The sequence below is a fragment of the Lytechinus pictus genome, chromosome 12 (assembly GCF_037042905.1).
Source record: "Lytechinus pictus isolate F3 Inbred chromosome 12, Lp3.0, whole genome shotgun sequence".
NCBI lineage: Eukaryota > Metazoa > Echinodermata > Echinoidea > Temnopleuroida > Toxopneustidae > Lytechinus > Lytechinus pictus.
The window spans coordinates 28,225,080-28,244,100 of NC_087256.1; the positions used below are offsets into that span (position 1 = coordinate 28,225,080).

Here is a 19,021-nt window from a genome sequence, read left to right on the forward strand (position 1 = left end):
GAAGTAAACTGTGAATGGGCTGTAGCCAACAGCAATCCAATAATGGTATCAAAACAAGCTCCCCAAGTTCGTTAAAATTGAAATACGTGGGGGGATACATGTTTTGCTTTTAAGGGACACTTGTGGCGTTTTTTCAAAACATTCCAAGATAGTCCTGTAAAAACAGAAAATATATGCATTTCTGGGAAGAATTTCCGTTTTTTATTTGTTGTTGTTCTTTGCTTCTTAAAATATTTGCCGCAGCGACATGTCTTTGTCGAAGTGTTAATAACTTGTGATTTTATCAAGCCAGTTAATAAACTGCTACTAATACTTCTATTATACGCTATAACTGACAATAATAAGTGGAAGAACATCACTAATTATATTAATACTACTTATATACTACTACCACTACTACTACTATTACTACTACTAATACTACTGCTGCTACTACTACTACTATTATTACTACTACTATAATAATAATAATAATAATAATAATGATAATGATGATGGTGATGATGATGGTGATGATGATAATGATAATTATAATGATAATGATAATAATAATAATAATAATGAAATGATTAAAAGAATTATTAAAAATGTAGGCAAAATTCTTAAGATATTTTATTGTCCAAACAGACAATTTTGCTTAAAGAAATAATACCTTATTCTATTCAATTTTGTCCGGGTTGGTTTAAGAGGACGAAGGATTGCAAAAATTTAGTTCAGGTTTGGTGCTAACTTTCATTTTTCTCCCGTACTCTCAAGTATATTTCTTTAATTAATTGCGGTCATGCTCATTCCGTTAGTAATCAGTAGATGATAAATTTGCTTCAATACGAAACAGTAAACAGAAAACAGAAACAATCCAGCCGTAAAAGCTAGGAATATATACTCAATGAATAAATCACGAATCTTGAATTCTTAATCTAGTAAATTATTGCTTATAGGTCGCCATCGCATAATGTAAATTATTCATTGAAATATACTCACACGGAAGTTTCTGTCGTCATATGATATACACATGCAGTAACTCTCTTAATCATGAGTTTGTTTTCTTTCCAGTTGTGTGTTTGTATGTATTTCTTTTTACTACATACTGTGGACCCACTGGAAGAAAGCATGATGAGACTGCTATTTAATGTGCATAAAAAAATAGATATTATTATACACGTATTACTTTGGAAGATATATGTAATAAAGATAAAAGATAATAATGACAATGACTTTGTACTCGCTGCCCGGGAAGCAGGAGATGACAGGTTCGAATCCCACTGGTTCCAATCTTTTCTGACTTATGATTTTCATTACAGATCGAGCATGCGATCTTAAACACATAGGAGTAATGCCGAAAAGTTGTTCACAGACTTTGTACTCATAATATATAATTATTACTTCTATACTATACTACTATATAACAATAATAAAATGTATATAATAAAAATAATAGGTATGATGGTGATAATAATGAGAACGATCATTAACAACATTTCGGAGAATAATTGGCATTTGCTTCCTTAGACGTCTTCACGGTATATGTCCATCATTCTAATAGCGCTCTGCCAACAAATAATTATCAATCATTATGATATCGATACTTAATAAACCTAAAACCCATTGAACCATGAGTATCATATCAAGGACCTAATTATTAATTAAAAAAACACGCATTAATTTCTCTATTTGGTGATTGGAGTCCTTGGGCAGCAGTTGCAACCGGTCCGTCAATGATTTATTTCAATAAGTCTAAGCAATAACAGTACATGCAGAGAAAATGTATATTTTCATTAATTTAAATGAAATTTTCGGACCCCATACAATAGCCTTTGTAATTCTTTTCAGAAGTGTTTAATACACTAATCAAGCTAATGTACATTCTTAAAAGGATTGGTCAAATTAACCAATACACTCTGGTTTAATAATGATTGCGTCCGGCGACAAAAAAAATGTAAAAAACAACCAATGTTTGTTAGAATATTGGTTGACATTGACCAATTTTATCGATCGGACACACATTATTTACCAACAGATAGGATACTTTGACCAATTTTATTAAAGTGCTGTTTATCTATTTCATGTTATTTTTCTTATTTATGTTTCATGTGTGTTCATATAATTCACAACCAGATTCATGAAAATAGAGTGGTACATCATACTTGCACTAGTCGACTACAAAATTACATACAAATGCCTTTTAATATAATACACCACGGTCTTGCACCATAACATTGAAGCTTGAGTTGATGTAATAAGTTACATCCGTGTATTTTTAAGAACACTAAATTAAAAATGTTTGATAAATAGTAAGGACCGTTAACGCTTTTTGTAACCAATAAATGATGCTGCTTTGCTGAAATTTGAAGTTTGTTGCAATGTTATTCAGGCGTTCATTGCCATAAACTCCTGGAGATGGATGGCCGTCAGAATTTGAGTTCAATAAAGGATTTATTGGTAAAAAGCCTCAACTGTCACTGCTATTTTATTTTATTCACTCCTTACCACGCCTACCGGCTTTATTTTTTACAATCAAAGTACTTCTTTTGACAATAGCGAATGGTCTGTTAGCTCAGTCGGCAGAGCATCGTGCTAATAACGCGAGGGTCATGAGTTCGAGCCTCATATAGACCATCAGCTGGATTTTTTTCTTTAGGCAAGTGATTTTTGGTCTTACTATGCATAAACATACCGAAAGATATAGAACCGGGGTGACGAGCCCCCGAGCCTAGACAAAGACCACTACAATGCCGGTACCAATACTTAATCTTTATGATTGCGTGCAACCGACAAAAAATGGTACAAAATCAACATTTTTTCTGTTAGAATGTTGGATGACATTGACTAAACCAATTTTATCGGTCAGACAAAATATTCACCAACAGATTGGATAGTTTTACCAATCATTTTTTAAAGTGCTGTTTATATCTTTTATTCTATTTTTTTATCATTATTTATGTTTCATGTGTGTTCACATCATTTACAAATGAAAATGGAGTGGTACATCATGATCGCATCATGCATGCACAAAATTAAATACAATTGCCTATTAATAATGTAATACACAAAATGTCTTGCACCATATTCTTGAAGCTTGAGTCGATGCAATAAGATACATCCGTGCATTTTTAAGAACACCAAATAAAAAAATGTTTGATAAATAGTAAGGACCATTAACGCATTTTTTTTACCAATAAATGCTGCTTTGCTGAACTCAAATTTTCGAGTTTGTTGCAATGTTATCGGAATGTTATTCAGGCGTTCATTGCCATAAACTCCTGGAGATGGAGGACTGCAGAATTTGAGTTCAATAAAGCATTTATTAGTAAAAAGCCTCAACTGTCACTGCTATTTTATTTCAATGAATTCACTCCATACCATGCCTACCGGCTTATCTTTTAAAATCAAAGTACTTCATGCGACAATAGCGAACGGTCTGTTAGCTCAGTCGGCAGAGCATCGTGCTAATAACGCGAGGGTCATGAGTTCGAGCCTCATATAGACCATCAGCTGGATTTTTTTCCTTTAGGCAAGTGATTGTTGGTCTTACTATACATAAACACACCGAAAGATATAGAACTGGGGTGACGAGACCCCGAGACAAAGATCACCGCCGCCCATACTAAATTTTGATGATTGCGTGCGACCGACAAAAAAGGTAAAAAATCAACCAATTTTTGGTAAGAATGTTGGTTGACATTGACCAATTTTATCGGTCAGACAAAATATTCACCAACAGATTTGATAGTTTTACCAACCATTTTTTTAAAGTGCTGTTTATCTATTTCATTCTATTTGTTTTTATTATTATTTATGTTTCATGTATGTTCACATCATTCACAAACACATTCATGAAAATGGAGTGGTTCATCAGTCAAAATCGCATCATGCATGCACAAAATTAAATACAATTGCCTATATTGCAATACACATAATGTCTTGCACCATATTCTTGACGCTTGAGTCGATGCAATAAGATACATCCGTGTATTTTTAAGAACACCAAATTAAAAATGTTTGATAAATAGTAAGGACCGTTAACGCATTTTTTAAAATAATAAATGGTGCTGCTTTGCTGAAATTTTTGAGTTTGTTGCAATGTTATTCAGGCGTTCATTGCCATAAACTCCTGGAGATGGATGGCCGTCAGAATTTGAGTTCAATAAAGCATTTATTGGTAAAAAGCCTCAACTGTCACTGCTATTTTATTTCAATGAATTCACTCCTTACCATGCCTACCGGCTTATCTTTTAAAATCAAAGTACTTCATGCGACAATAGCGAACGGTCTGTTAGCTCAGTCGGCAGAGCATCGTGCTAATAACGCGAGGGTCATGAGTTCGAGCCTCATATAGACCATCAGCTTAATTTTTTCTTTAGAGGGGTGATTGTTGGTCTTACTATACATAAACATACCGAAAGATATAGAACCGGGTTGACGAGACCCCAAGCCTCGACAAAGACCACTACAATGCCCGGTACCCATACTTAATTTTTATGAATCCGTGCAACCGACAAGAAATGGTAAAAATCAACATTTTTTTGTTAGAATGTTGGATGACATTAACCAAACCAATTTTATCGGTCAGAAAAAATATTCACCAACAGATTGGATAGTTTTACCAATCATTTTTTAAAGTGCTGTTTATCTCTTTTATTCTATTTTTTATCATTATTTATGTTTCATGTGTGTTCACATCATTTACAAATGAAAATGGAGTGGTGCACATTGGCGGCGGAAGCCAAACAATTAAGGGGGGACCACCAAAAATTTTTGACAAGCAAAAAAAAAAAGTTATATATCAACCAACATTTTTAGGGGGACCGACAAAAATTGTTGACAAGCAAAAAAGAAAAAAAAAAAAAAAAGGTCATCAACGAAAAATTTAGGGGGGGGTCGTCCCCCACCTCAAATTTAGGGGGGGGGGGACACGCCCCCCGCCCCCCCCCCCCCCCCCCCCCCCGCTTCCGCCGCCTATGGTGGTGCATCATGATCGCATCATGCATGCACAAAATTAAATACAATTGTCTATATTGCAATACACAAAATGTATTGCACCATATTCTTGGAGCTTGAGTTGATGCAATAAGATACATCCGTGTATTTTTAAGAACACCAAATTAAAAATGTTTGATAAATAGTAAGGACCGTTAACGCTTTTTTTTAAACCAATAAATGGTGCTGCTTTGCTGAAATTTTCGAGTTTGTTGCAATGTTATTCAGGCGTTCATTGCCATAAACTCCTGGAGATGGATGGCCGTCAGAATTTGAGTTCAATAAAGCATTTATTGGTAAAAAGCCTCAACTGTCACTGCTATTTTATTTCATTGAATTCACTTCTTACCACGCCTACCGGCTTATCTTTTAAAATCAAAGTACTTCATGCGACAATAGCGAACGGTCTGTTAGCTCAGTCGGCAGAGCATCGTGCTAATAACGCGAGGGTCATGAGTTCGAGCCTCATATAGACCATCAGCTGGATATTTTTGGTCTTCTTTAGATGGGTGATTGTTGGTCTTACTATACATAAGCAAACCGAAAGATAGAGAACCGGGTCGACGAGACCCCGAGCCTCGACAAAGATCACCGCCGCCATACAATGCCCGCCGCCCATACTAAATTTTAATTGATTGCGTGCGACCGACAAAAAAGGTAAAAAATCAACCAATTTTTGGTAAGAATGTTGGTTGACATTGACCAATTTTATCGGTCAGACAAAATATTCACCAACAGATTTGATAGTTTTACCAACCATTTTTTTAAAGTGCTGTTTATCTATTTCATTCTATTTGTTTTTATTATTATTTATGTTTCATGTATGTTCACATCATTCACAAACACATTCATGAAAATGGAGTGGTTCATCAGTCAAAATCGCATCATGCATGCACAAAATTAAATACAATTGCCTATATTGCAATACACATAATGTCTTGCACCATATTCTTGACGCTTGAGTCGATGCAATAAGATACATCCGTGTATTTTTAAGAACACCAAATTAAAAATGTTTGATAAATAGTAAGGACCGTTAACGCATTTTTTTAAATAATAAATGGTGCTGCTTTGCTGAAATTTTTGAGTTTGTTGCAATGTTATTCAGGCGTTCATTGCCATAAACTCCTGGAGATGGATGGCCGTCAGAATTTGAGTTCAATAAAGCATTTATTGGTAAAAAGTCTCAACTGTCACTGCTATTTTATTTCATTGAATTCACTTCTTACCACGCCTACCGGCTTATCTTTTAAAATCAAAGTACTTCACGCTGCAATAGCGAACGGTATGTTAGCTCAGTCGGCAGAGCATCGTGCTAATAACGCGAGGGTCATGAGTTCGAGCCTCATATAGACCATCAGCTGGATTTTTTTCCTTTAGGCAAGTGATTGTTGGTCTTACTATACATAAACATACCGAAAGATATAGAACTGGGGTGACGAGGCCCCGAGACAAAGATCACCGCCGCCCATACTAAATTTTGATGATTGCGTGCGACCGACAAAAATGGTAAAACATCAACCAATTTTTGGTAAGAATGTTGGTTGACATTGACCAAACCAATTTTATCGGTCAGACAAAATATTCACCAACAGATTGGATAGTTTTACCAACCATTTTTAAGGGCTGTTTATCTATTTCATTATTTTTGTTTTTATTATTATTTATGTTTTATGTATGTTTACATCATTCACAAACACATTCATGAAAATGGAGTGGTACATCAGTCATAATTGCATTATGCATGCACAAAATTACATACAATTGCCTATTAATAATGTAATACACAAAATGTCTTGCACTATAATTTTGAAGCTTGAGTCGATGCAATAAGATACATCCATGTATTTTCAATAACATCAAATTAAAAATGTATAATAAATAGAAGTGACCGTTAACGCATTTTTTTTAAACCAATAAATGCTGCTTTGCTGAACTCAAATTTTCGAGTTTGTTGCAATGTTATTCAGGCGTTCATTGCCATAAACTCCTGGAGATGGATGGCCGTCAGAATTTGAGTTCAATAAAGCATTTATTGGTAAAAAGCCTCACCTGTCACTGCTATTTTATTTCAATGAAATCACTTCTTACCACGCCTACCGGCTTATCTTTTAAAATCAAAGTACTTCACGCTGCAATAGCGAACGGTCTGTTAGCTCAGTCGGCAGAGCATCGTGCTAATAACGCGAGGGTCATGAGTTCGAGCCTCATATAGACCATCAGCTGAATTTGTTTTCTTTAGGCAAATGATTGTTGGTCTTACTATACATAAACATTCCGAAAGATATAGAACCGGGTTGACGGGCCAAGCCTAGACAAAGACCACTACAATGCCCGGTACCCATACTCAATTTTTATGATTGCGTGCAACCGACAAAAATGGTAAAAAATCAACATTTTTTTTGTTAGAATGTTGGATGATATTGACCAAACCAATTTTATCGGTCAGACAAAATATTCACCAACAGATTAAATAGTTTTACCAATCATTTTTAAAGTGCTGTTTATCTCTTTTATTTTATTTTTTAATCATTATTTACGTTTCATGTGTGTTCACATCATTTACAAATGAAAATGTAGTGGTACATCATGATCGCATCATGCATGCACAAAATTAAATACAATTGTCTATATTGCAATACACAAAATGTTTTGCACCATATTCTTGAAGCTTGAGTTGATTCAATAAGATACATCCGTGTATTTTTAAGAACACCAAATAAAAAAATGTTTGATAAATAGTAAGGACCATTAACGCATTTTTTTTACCAATAAATGCTGCTTTGCTGAACTCAAATTTTCGAGTTTGTTGCAATGTTATCGGAATGTTATTCAGGCGTTCACTGCAATAAACTCCTGGAGATGGAGGACTGCATAATTTGAGTTCAATAAAGCATTTATTAGTAAAAAGCCTCAACTGTCATTGCTATTTTATTTCAATGAATTCACTCCTTACCATGCCTACCGGCTTATCTTTTAAAATCAAAGTACTTCATTGCGACAATAGCGAACGGTCTGTTAGCTCAGTCGGCAGAGCATCGTGCTAATAACGCGAGGGTCATGAGTTCGAGCCTCATATAGACCATCAGCTGAATTTGTTTTCTTTAGGCAAATGATTGTTGGTCTTACTATACATAAACATACCGAAAGATATAGAACCGGGTTGACGGGCCAAGCCTAGACAAAGACCACTACAATGCCCGGTACCCATACTCAATATTTATGATTGCGTGCAACCGACAAAAAATGGTTAAAAATCAACATTTTTTCTGTTAGAATGTTTGATGACATTGACCAAACCAATTTTATCGGTCAGACAAAATATTCACCAACAGATTGGAAAGTTTTACCATTCATTTTTTAAAGTGCTGTTTATCTCTTTTATTCTATTTTTTAATCATTATTTACGTTTCATGTGTGTTCACATCATTTACAAATGAAAATGGAGTGGTACATCATGATCGCATCATGCATGCACAAAATTAAATACAATTGTCTATATTGCAATACACAAAATGTCTTGCACCATATTCTTGAAGCTTGAGTCGATGCAATAAGATACATCCATGTATTTTTTAATAACATCAAATTAAAAATGTATGATAAATAGTAGTGACCGTTAACGCATTTTTTTAAACCAATAAATGCTGCTTTGCTGAACTCAAATTTTCGAGTTTGTTGCAATGTTATCGGAATGTTATTCAGGCGTTCATTGCCATAAGCTTCTGAACATAGAGGACAGTCAGAATTTGAGTAAAATAGAGCATTTATTAGTAAAAAGCATCAACTGTCACTGCTATTTAATTTCAATGAATTCACTTCTTACCATGCCTACCGGCTTATCTTTTAAAATCAAAGTACTTCATGCGATAATAGCGAACGGTCTGTTAGCTCAGTCGGCAGAGCATCGTGCTAATAACGCGAGGGTCATGAGTTCGAGCCTCATATAGACCATCAGCTGGATTTTTTTTCCTTTAGGCAAGTGATTGTTGGTCTTACTATACATAAACATACCGAAAGACATAAAACCGGGGTGACGAGCCCCCGAGCCTCGACAAAGACCACTGCCGCCGCCCATACTTAATTTTTATGATTGCGCCCTACCGACAGAAAAAATTCTTAAAATGTCAACCATTTTTTTGTTAGAATGTTGGATGACAGTGACCAATTTTATCGGTCAGACAAAATATTCACCAACAGATTGGACAGTTTTACCAACCATTTTTTAAGTGCTGTTTATCTATTTCATTCTTTTTGTTTTTATTATTATTATGTATGTTCACATCATTCACAAACACATTCATGAAAATGGAGTGGTAATACATCAGTCATAATTGCATTATGCATGCACAAAATTACATACAATTGCCTCTAATGTAATACACAAAATAACTTGCACCATGATCTTGACGCTTGAGTCGATGCAATAAGATACATCCATGTATTTTGAATAACATGAAATTAAAAATGTATGATAAATAGTAGTGACCGTTAACGCATTATTTAAAACCAATAAATGCTGCTACTTTGCTGAACTCAAATTTTCGAGTTTGTTGCAATGTTATGCAGGCGTTCATTGCCATAAACTCCTGGAGATGGAGGACCGTCAGAATTTGAGTTCAATAAAGCATTAATTGGTAAAAAGCTTCAACTGTCACTGCTATTTTATTTTATTGAATTCACTTTTTACCACGCCTACCGGCTTTATCTTTTAAAATCAAAGTACTTCTTTCGACAATAGCGAACGGTCTGTTAGCTCAGTCGGCAGAGCATCGTGCTAATAACGCGAGGGTCATGAGTTCGAGCCTCATATAGACCATCAGCTGAATTTGTTTTCTTTAGGCAAATGATTGTTGGTCTTACTATACATAAACATACCGAAAGATATAGAACCGGAATGACGAGCCCCCGAGCCTTGACAAAGACCACTGCCGCCATACAATGCCACCGCCCATACTTAATTTTTATGATTGCGCGCAACCGACAAAAAATGGTTAAAAATCGACATTTTTTCTGTTAGAATGTTGGATGACATTGACCAAACCAATTTTATCGGTCAGACAAAATATTCACCAACAGTTTGGAAAGTTTTACCAATCATTTTTTTAAGTGCTGTTTATCTCTTTTATTTTATTTTTTAATCATTATTTACGTTTCATGTGTGTTCACATCATTTACAAATGAAAATGGAGTGGTGCACATTGGCGGCGGAAGCCAACAATTTAGGGGGGACCACCAAAAATTTTTGACATGCAAAAAAAAAATATTATATATCAACCAACATTTTTAGGGGGGACCGACAAAAATTGTTGACAAGCAAAAAAAAAAAAAAAAAAAAAGGTCATCAACGAAAAATTTAGGGGGGGATCGTCCCCCCACCTCAAATTTAGGGGGGACACGTCCCCCCCCCCCGCGTCCCCCCGCTTCCGCCGCCTATGGTGGTGCATCATGATCGCATCATGCATGCACAAAATTAAATACAATATATTGCAATACACGAAATGTATTGCACCACATTCTTGAAGCTTGCGTCGATGCAATAAGATACATCCGTGTATTTTTAAGAACACCAAATTAAAATTGTTTGATAAATAGTAAGGACCGCTATCGCATTTTTTTTGGTACCAACAAATTGTGCTGCTTTGCTAACTTTTTTTCGAGTTTGTTGCAATGTTATTCAGGCGTTCATTGCCATAAACTCCTGGAGATGAATGGCCGTCAAAATTTGAGTTCAATAAAGCATTTATTGGTAAAAAGCCTCAACTGTCACTGCTATTTTATTTTATTGAATTCACTTCTTACCACGCCTACCGGCTTATCTTTTAAAATCAAAGTACTTCTTTCGACAATAGCGAACGGTCTGTTAGCTCAGTCGGCAGAGCATCGTGCTAATAACGCGAGGGTCATGAGTTCGAGCCTCATATAGACCATCAGCTGAATTTTTTCTTTAGAGGGGTGATTGTTGGTCTTACTATACATAAACATACCGAAAGATATAGAACCGGGTTGACGAGACCCCAAGCCTCGACAAAGACCACTACAATGCCCGGTACCCATACTTAATTTTTATGAATCCGTGCAACCGACAAGAAATGGTAAAAATCAACATTTTTTTGTTAGAATGTTGGATGACATTAACCAAACCAATTTTATCGGTCAGAAAAAATATTCACCAACAGATTGGATAGTTTTACCAATCATTTTTTAAAGTGCTGTTTATCTCTTTTATTCTATTTTTTATCATTATTTATGTTTCATGTGTGTTCACATCATTTACAAATGAAAATGGAGTGGTGCACATTGGCGGCGGAAGCCAAACAATTTAGGGGGGACCACCAAAAATTTTTGACAAGCAAAAAAAAAAAGGTTATATATCAACCAAAATTTTTAGGGGGGACCGACAAAAATTGTTGACAAGCAAAAAAAAAAAAAAAAAAAAAAAATGGTCATCAACGAAAAATTTAGGGGGGGATCGTCCCCCACCTCAAATTTAGGGGGGGACACGCCCCCCGTCACCCCCCCCCCCCGCTTCCGCCGCCTATGGTGGTGCGTCATGATCGCATCATGCATGCACAAAATTAAATACAATTGTCTATATTGCAATACACAAAATGTATTGCACCATATTCTTGAAGCTTGAGTTGATGCAATAAGATACATCCGTGTATTTTTAAGAACACCAAATTAAAAATGTTTGATAAATAGTAAGGACCGTTAACACTTTTTTTTAAACCAATATATGGTGCTGCTTTGCTGAAATTTTCGAGTTTGTTGCAACGTTATTCAGGCGTTCATTGCCATAAACTCCTGGAGATGGATGGCCGTCAGAATTTGAGTTCAATAAAGCATTTATTGGTAAAAAGCCTCAACTGTCACTGCTATTTTATTTCATTGAATTCACTTCTTACCACGCCTACCGGCTTATCTTTTAGAATCAAAGTACTTCATGCGACAATAGCGAACGGTCTGTTAGCTCAGTCGGCAGAGCATCGTGCTAATAACGCGAGGGTCATGAGTTCGAGCCTCATATAGACCATCAGCTGGATATTTTTGGTCTTCTTTAGATGGGTGATTGTTGGTCTTACTATACATAAGCAAACCGAAAGATAGAGAACCGGGTCGACGAGACCCCGAGCCTCGACAAAGATCACCGCCGCCATACAATGCCCGCCGCCCATACTAAATTTTAATTGATTGCGTGCGACCGACAAAAAAGGTAAAAAATCAACCAATTTTTGGTAAGAATGTTGGTTGACATTGACCAATTTTATCGGTCAGACAAAATATTTACCAACAGATTTGATAGTTTTACCAACCATTTTTTTAAAGTGCTGTTTATCTATTTCATTCTATTTGTTTTTATTATTATTTATGTTTCATGTATGTTCACATCATTCACAAACACATTCATGAAAATGGAGTGGTTCATCTGTCAAAATCGCATCATGCATGCACAAAATTAAATACAATTGCCTATATTGCAATACACATAATGTCTTGCACCATATTCTTGACGCTTGAGTCGATGCAATAAGATACATCCGTGTATTTTTAAGAACACCACATTAAAAATGTTTGATAAATAGTAAGGACCGTTAACGCATTTTTTTTAATAATAAATGGTGCTGCTTTGCTGAAATTTTTGAGTTTGTTGCAATGTTATTCAGGCGTTCATTGCCATAAACTCCTGGAGATGGATGGCCGTCAGAATTTGAGTTCAATAAAGCATTTATTGGTAAAAAGTCTCAACTGTCACTGCTATTTTATTTCAATGAATTCACTTCTTACCACGCCTACCGGCTTATCTTTTAAAATCAAAGTACTTCACGCTGCAATAGCGAACGGTGTGTTAGCTCAGTCGGCAGAGCATCGTGCTAATAACGCGAGGGTCATGAGTTCGAGCCTCATATAGACCATCAGCTGGATTTTTTTCCTTTAGGCAAGTGATTGTTGGTCTTCCTATATACATAAACATACCGAAAGATATAGAACCGGGGTGACGAGACCCCGAGACAAAGATCACCGCCGCCCATACTAAATTTTGATGATTGCGTGCGACCGACAAAAATGGTAAAACATCAACCAAATTTTGGTAAGAATGTTGGTTGACATTGACCAAACCAATTTTATCGGTCAGACAAAATATTCACCAACAGATTGGACAGTTTTACCAACCATTTTTTAAGTGCTGTTTATCTATTTCATTATTTTTGTTTTTATTATTATTTATGTTTTATGTATGTTTACATCATTCACAAACACATTCATGAAAATGGAGTGGTTCATCAGTCATAATTGCATTATGCATGCACAAAATTACATACAATTGCCTATTAATAATGTAATACACAAAATGTCTTGCACTATAATTTTGAAGCTTGAGTCGATGCAATAAGATATCATCCATGTATTTTAAATAACATCAAATTAAAAATGTATGATAAATAGTATTAACAGTTAACGCATTTTTTAAAACCAATAAATGCTGTTACTTTGCTGAACTCAAATTTTCGAGTTTGTTGCAATGTTATTCAGGCGTTCATTGCCATAAACTCCTGGAGATGGATGGCCGTCAGAATTTGAGTTCAATAAAGCATTTATTGGTAAAAAGCCTCACCTGTCACTGCTATTTTATTTCAATGAAATCACTCCTACCACGCCTACCGGCTTTATCTTTTAAAATCAAAGTACTTCTTTCGACAATAGCGAACGGTCTGTTAGCTCAGTCGGCAGAGCATCGTGCTAATAACGCGAGGGTCATGAGTTCGAGCCTCATATAGACCATCAGCTGAATTTGTTTTCTTTAGGCAAATGATTGTTGGTCTTACTATACATAAACATACCGAAAGATATAGAACCGGGTTGACGGGCCAAGCCTAGACAAAGACCACTACAATGCCCGGTACCCATACTCAATTTTTATGATTGCGTGCAACCGACAAAAATGGTACAAAATCAACATTTTTTCTGTTAGAATGTTGGATGACATTGACCAAACCAATTTTATCGGTCAGACAAAATATTCACCAACAGATTCGATAGTTTTACCAATCATTTTTTAAAGAGCTGTTTATCTCTTTTATTCAATTTTTTATCATTATTTACGTTTCATGTGTGTTCACATCATTTACAAATGAAAATGGAGTGCTACATCATGATCGCATCATGCATGCACAAAATTAAATACAATTGCCTATATTGCAATACACAAAATGTCTTGCACCATATTCTTGAAGCTTGAGTCGATGCAATAAGATACATCCGTGTATTTTTAAGAACACCAAATAACAAAATGTTTGATAAATAGTAAGGACCATTAACGCATTTTTTTTACCAATAAATGCTGCTTTGCTGAACTCAAATTTTCGAGTTTGTTGCAATGTTATCGGAATGTTATTCAGGCGTTCATTGCCATAAACTCCTGGAGATGGAGGACTGCAGAATTTGAGTTCAATAAAGCATTTATTAGTAAAAAGCCTCAACTGTCACTGCTATTTTATTTCAATGAATTCACTCCTTACCATGCCTACCGGCTTATCTTTTAAAATCAAAGTACTTCATGCAACAATAGCGAACGGTCTGTTAGCTCAGTCGGCAGAGCATCGTGCTAATAACGCGAGGGTCATGAGTTCGAGCCTCATATAGACCATCAGCTGGATTTTTTTTCTTTAGGCAAGTTGGTCTTACTATACATAAACATACCGAAAGATATAGAACCGGAATGACGAGCCCCCGAGCCTCGACAAAGACCACTGCCGCCATACAATGCCACCGCCCATACTTAATTTTTATGATTGCGTGCAACCGACAAAAAATGGTTAAAAATCAACATTTTTTTTGTTGGAATGTTGGATGATATTGACCAAACCAATTTTATCGGTCAGACAAAATATTCACCAACAGATTGGAAAGTTTTACCAATCATTTTTTTAAGTGCTGTTTATCTATTTCATTATTTTTGTTTTTATTATTATTTATGTTTTATGTATGTTTACATCATTCACAAACACATTCATGAAAATGGAGTGGTACATCAGTCATAATTGCATTATGCATGCACAAAATTACATACAATTGCCTATTAATAATGTAATACACAAAATGTCTTGCACTATAATTTTGAAGCTTGAGTCGATGCAATAAGATACATCCATGTATTTTAAATAACATCAAATTAAAAATGTATGATAAATAGTATTAACAGTTAACGCATTTTTTAAAACCAATAAATGCTGTTACTTTGCTGAACTCAAATTTTCGAGTTTGTTGCAATGTTATTCAGGCGTTCATTGCCATAAACTCCTGGAGATGGATGGCCGTCAGAATTTGAGTTCAATAAAGCATTTATTGGTAAAAAGCCTCACCTGTCACTGCTATTTTATTTCAATGAAATCACTCCTACCACGCCTACTGGCTTTATCTTTTAAAATCAAAGTACTTCTTTCTACAATAGCGAACGGTCTGTTAGCACAGTCGGCAGAGCATCGTGCTAATAACGCGAGGGTCATGAGTTCGAGCCTCATATAGACCATCAGCTGAATTTGTTTTCTTTAGGCAAATGATTGTTGGTCTTATACTATACATAAACATACCGAAAGATATAGAACCGGGTTGACGGGCCAAGCCTAGACAAAGACCACTACAATGCCCGGTACCCATACTCAATTTTTATGATTGCGTGCAACCGACAAAAATGGTAAAAAATCAACATTTTTTTTGTTAGAATGTTGGATGACATTGACCAAACCAATTTTATCGGTCAGACAAAATATTCACCAACAGATTGGAAAGTTTTACCAATCATTTTTTTAAGTGCTGTTTATCTCTTTTATTCTATTTTTTATCATTATTTATGTTTCATGTGTGTTTACATCATTTACAAATGAAAATGGAGTGCTACATCATGATCGCATCATGCATTCACAAAATTAAATACAATTGCCTATATTGCAATACACTAAATGTCTTGCACCATATTCTTGAAGCTTGAGTCGATGCAATAAGATACATCCGTGTATTTTTAAGAACACCAAATTAAAAATGTTTGATTAATAGTAAGGACCGATAACGCATTTTTTTTTTACTAATAAATGGTGCTGCTTTGCTGAAATTTTCGAGTTTGTTGCAATGTTATTCAGGCGTTCATTGACATAAACTCCTGGAGATCGATGGCCGTCAGAATTTGAGTTCAATAAAGCATTTATTGGTAAAAAGCCTCACCTGTCACTGCTATTTTATTTCAATGAAATCACTCCTACCACGCCTACCGGCTTTATCTTTTAAAATCAAAGTACTTCTTTCTACAATAGCGAACGGTCTGTTAGCTCAGTCGGCAGAGCATCGTGCTAATAACGCGAGGGTCATGAGTTCGAGCCTCATATAGACCATCAGCTGAATTTGTTTTCTTTAGGCAAATGATTGTTGGTCTTACTATACATAAACATACCGAAAGATATAGAACCGGGTTGACGGGCCAAGCCTAGACAAAGACCACTACAATGCCCGGTACCCATACATTTTTATGATTGCGTGCAACCGACAAAAAATGGTTAAAAATCAACATTTTTTCTGTTAGAATGTTGGATGACATTGACCAAACCAATTTTATCGGTCAGAAAAAATATTCACCAACAGATTGGATAGTTTTACCAATCATTTTTTAAAGTGCTGTTTATCTCTTTTATTCTATTTTTTATCATTATTTATGTTTCTTGTGTGTTCACATCATTTACAAATGAAAATGGAGTGGTGCACATTGGCGGCGGAAGCCAAACAATTTAGGGGGGACCACCAAAATTTTTTGACAAGCAAAAAAAAAAAGTTATATATCAACCAAAATTTTTAGAGGGGACCGACAAAAATTGTTGACAAGCAAAAAAAAAAAAAAAAAAAAAAAAAAAGGTCATCAACGAAAAATTTAGGGGGGGGGGGATCGTCCCCCACCTCAAATTTAGGGGGGACACGCCCCCCGTCCCCCCCCCCCCGCTTCCGCCGCCTATGGTGGTGCATCATGATCGCATCATGCATGCACAAAATTAAATACAATTGTCTATATTGCAATACACAAAATGTATTGCACCATATTCTTGAAGCTTGAGTTGATGCAATAAGATACATCCGTGTATTTTTAAGAACACCAAATTAAAAATGTTTGATAAATAGTAAGGACCGTTAACGCTTTTTTTTTAAACCAATAAATGGTGCTGCTTTGCTGAAATTTTCGAGTTTGTTGCAATGTTATTCAGGCGTTCATTGCCATAAACTCCTGGAGATGGATGGCCGTCAGAATTTGAGTTCAATAAAGCATTTATTGGTAAAAAGCCTCAACTGTCACTGCTATTATATTTCATTGAATTCACTTCTTACCACGCCTACCGGCTTATCTTTTAAAATCAAAGTACTTCATGCGACAATAGCGAACGGTCTGTTAGCTCAGTCGGCAGAGCATCGTGCTAATAACGCGAGGGTCATGAGTTCGAGCCTCATATAGACCATCAGCTGGATTTTTTTTCCTTTAGGCAAGTGATTGTTGATCTTACTATACATAAACATACCGAAAGATATAGAACCGGGTTGACGAGACCCCGAGACAAAGATCACCGCCGCCCATACTAAATTTTGATGATTGCGTGCGACCGACAAAAATCGTAAAACATCAACCAACTTTTGGTAAGAATGTTGGTTGACATTGACCAAACCAATTTTATCGGTCAGACAAAATATTCACCAACAGATTGGACCGTTTTACCAACCATTTTTTAAGTGCTGTTTATCTATTTCATTATTTTTGTTTTTATTATTATTTATGTTTTATGTATGTTTACATCATTCACAAACACATTCATGAAAATGGAGTGGTAATACATCAGTCATAATTGCATTATGCATGCACAAAATTACATACAATTGCCTATTAATAACGTAATACACAAAATGTCTTGCACTTTAATTTTGAAGCTTGAGTCGATGCAATAAGATACATCCATGTATTTTAAATAACATCAAATTAAAAATGTATGATAAATAGTATTAACAGTTAACGCATTTTTTTAAACCAATAAATGCTGTTACTTTGCTGAACTCAAATTTCGAGTTTGTTGCAATGTTATTCAGGCGTTCATTGCCATAAACTCCTGGAGATGGATGGCCGTCAGAATTTGAGTTCAATAAAGCATTTATTGGTAAAAAGCCTCACCTGTCACTGCTATTTTATTTCAATGAAATCACTCCTACCACGCCTACCGGCTTTATCTTTTAAAATCAAAGTACTTCTTTCGACAATAGCGAACGGTCTGTTAGCTCAGTCGGCAGAGCATCGTGCTAATAACGCGAGGGTCATGAGTTCGAGCCTCATATAGACCATCAGCTGAATTTGTTTTCTTTAGGCAAATGATTGTTGGTCTTACTATACATAAATATACCGAAAGATATAGAACCGGGTTGACGGGCCAAGCCTAGACAAAGACCACTACAATGCCCGGTACCCATACTCAATTTTTATGATTGCGTGCAACCGACAAAAGTGGTAGAAAATCAACATTTTTTTGTTAGAATGTTGGATGATATTGACCAAACCAATTTTATCGGTCAGACAAAATATTCACCAACAGATTAAATAGTTTTACCAATCATTTTTAAAGTGCTGTTTATCTCTTTTATTCTATTTTTTAATCATTATTTACGTTTCATGTGTGTTCACATCATTTACAAATGAAAATGGAGTGCTACATCATGATCGCATCATGCATGCACAAAATTAAATACAATTGCCTATATTGCAATACACAAAATGTTTTGCACCATATTCTTGCAGCTTGAGTCGATGCAATAAGATACATCCGTGTATTTTTAAGAACACCAAATAAAAAAATGTTTGATAAATAGTAAGGACCATTAACGCATTTTTTTAACCAATAAATGCTGCTTTGCTGAACTCAAATTTTCGAGTTTGTTGCAATGTTATCGGAATGTTATTCAGGCGTTCATTGCCATAAACTCCTGAAGATAGAGGACAGTCAGAATTTGAGTAAAATAAAGCATTTAT

At 35.4% G+C, this 19,021-nt stretch overlaps 15 non-coding genes across 15 annotated transcripts; all 15 read left to right on the forward strand.

Moving 5' to 3' along the window:
• The first annotated feature begins 2,543 nt into the window (after positions 1-2,543).
• On the forward strand, positions 2,544-2,616 carry TRNAI-AAU (transfer RNA isoleucine (anticodon AAU)). Its single transcript has one exon. It is a non-coding gene; the product is annotated as a tRNA-Ile (tRNA).
• A 799-nt stretch (positions 2,617-3,415) lies between these two features.
• Positions 3,416-3,488, forward strand: TRNAI-AAU (transfer RNA isoleucine (anticodon AAU)). Its single transcript has one exon. It is a non-coding gene; the product is annotated as a tRNA-Ile (tRNA).
• A 779-nt stretch (positions 3,489-4,267) lies between these two features.
• TRNAI-AAU (transfer RNA isoleucine (anticodon AAU)) lies at positions 4,268-4,340 on the forward strand. Its single transcript has one exon. It is a non-coding gene; the product is annotated as a tRNA-Ile (tRNA).
• Positions 4,341-5,381: 1,041 nt separating this feature from the next.
• On the forward strand, positions 5,382-5,454 carry TRNAI-AAU (transfer RNA isoleucine (anticodon AAU)). Its single transcript has one exon. It is a non-coding gene; the product is annotated as a tRNA-Ile (tRNA).
• Positions 5,455-7,123: 1,669 nt separating this feature from the next.
• TRNAI-AAU (transfer RNA isoleucine (anticodon AAU)) lies at positions 7,124-7,196 on the forward strand. Its single transcript has one exon. It is a non-coding gene; the product is annotated as a tRNA-Ile (tRNA).
• A 793-nt stretch (positions 7,197-7,989) lies between these two features.
• On the forward strand, positions 7,990-8,062 carry TRNAI-AAU (transfer RNA isoleucine (anticodon AAU)). The gene has a single exon. It is a non-coding gene; the product is annotated as a tRNA-Ile (tRNA).
• Positions 8,063-8,858: 796 nt separating this feature from the next.
• Positions 8,859-8,931, forward strand: TRNAI-AAU (transfer RNA isoleucine (anticodon AAU)). The gene has a single exon. It is a non-coding gene; the product is annotated as a tRNA-Ile (tRNA).
• Positions 8,932-9,723: 792 nt separating this feature from the next.
• Positions 9,724-9,796, forward strand: TRNAI-AAU (transfer RNA isoleucine (anticodon AAU)). Its single transcript has one exon. It is a non-coding gene; the product is annotated as a tRNA-Ile (tRNA).
• A 1,038-nt stretch (positions 9,797-10,834) lies between these two features.
• On the forward strand, positions 10,835-10,907 carry TRNAI-AAU (transfer RNA isoleucine (anticodon AAU)). The gene has a single exon. It is a non-coding gene; the product is annotated as a tRNA-Ile (tRNA).
• Positions 10,908-11,940: 1,033 nt separating this feature from the next.
• Positions 11,941-12,013, forward strand: TRNAI-AAU (transfer RNA isoleucine (anticodon AAU)). The gene has a single exon. It is a non-coding gene; the product is annotated as a tRNA-Ile (tRNA).
• Positions 12,014-13,688: 1,675 nt separating this feature from the next.
• TRNAI-AAU (transfer RNA isoleucine (anticodon AAU)) lies at positions 13,689-13,761 on the forward strand. The gene has a single exon. It is a non-coding gene; the product is annotated as a tRNA-Ile (tRNA).
• A 792-nt stretch (positions 13,762-14,553) lies between these two features.
• On the forward strand, positions 14,554-14,626 carry TRNAI-AAU (transfer RNA isoleucine (anticodon AAU)). Its single transcript has one exon. It is a non-coding gene; the product is annotated as a tRNA-Ile (tRNA).
• Positions 14,627-16,291: 1,665 nt separating this feature from the next.
• TRNAI-AAU (transfer RNA isoleucine (anticodon AAU)) lies at positions 16,292-16,364 on the forward strand. The gene has a single exon. It is a non-coding gene; the product is annotated as a tRNA-Ile (tRNA).
• A 1,034-nt stretch (positions 16,365-17,398) lies between these two features.
• TRNAI-AAU (transfer RNA isoleucine (anticodon AAU)) lies at positions 17,399-17,471 on the forward strand. The gene has a single exon. It is a non-coding gene; the product is annotated as a tRNA-Ile (tRNA).
• A 795-nt stretch (positions 17,472-18,266) lies between these two features.
• On the forward strand, positions 18,267-18,339 carry TRNAI-AAU (transfer RNA isoleucine (anticodon AAU)). Its single transcript has one exon. It is a non-coding gene; the product is annotated as a tRNA-Ile (tRNA).
• The last annotated feature ends 682 nt before the right edge of the window (positions 18,340-19,021 follow it).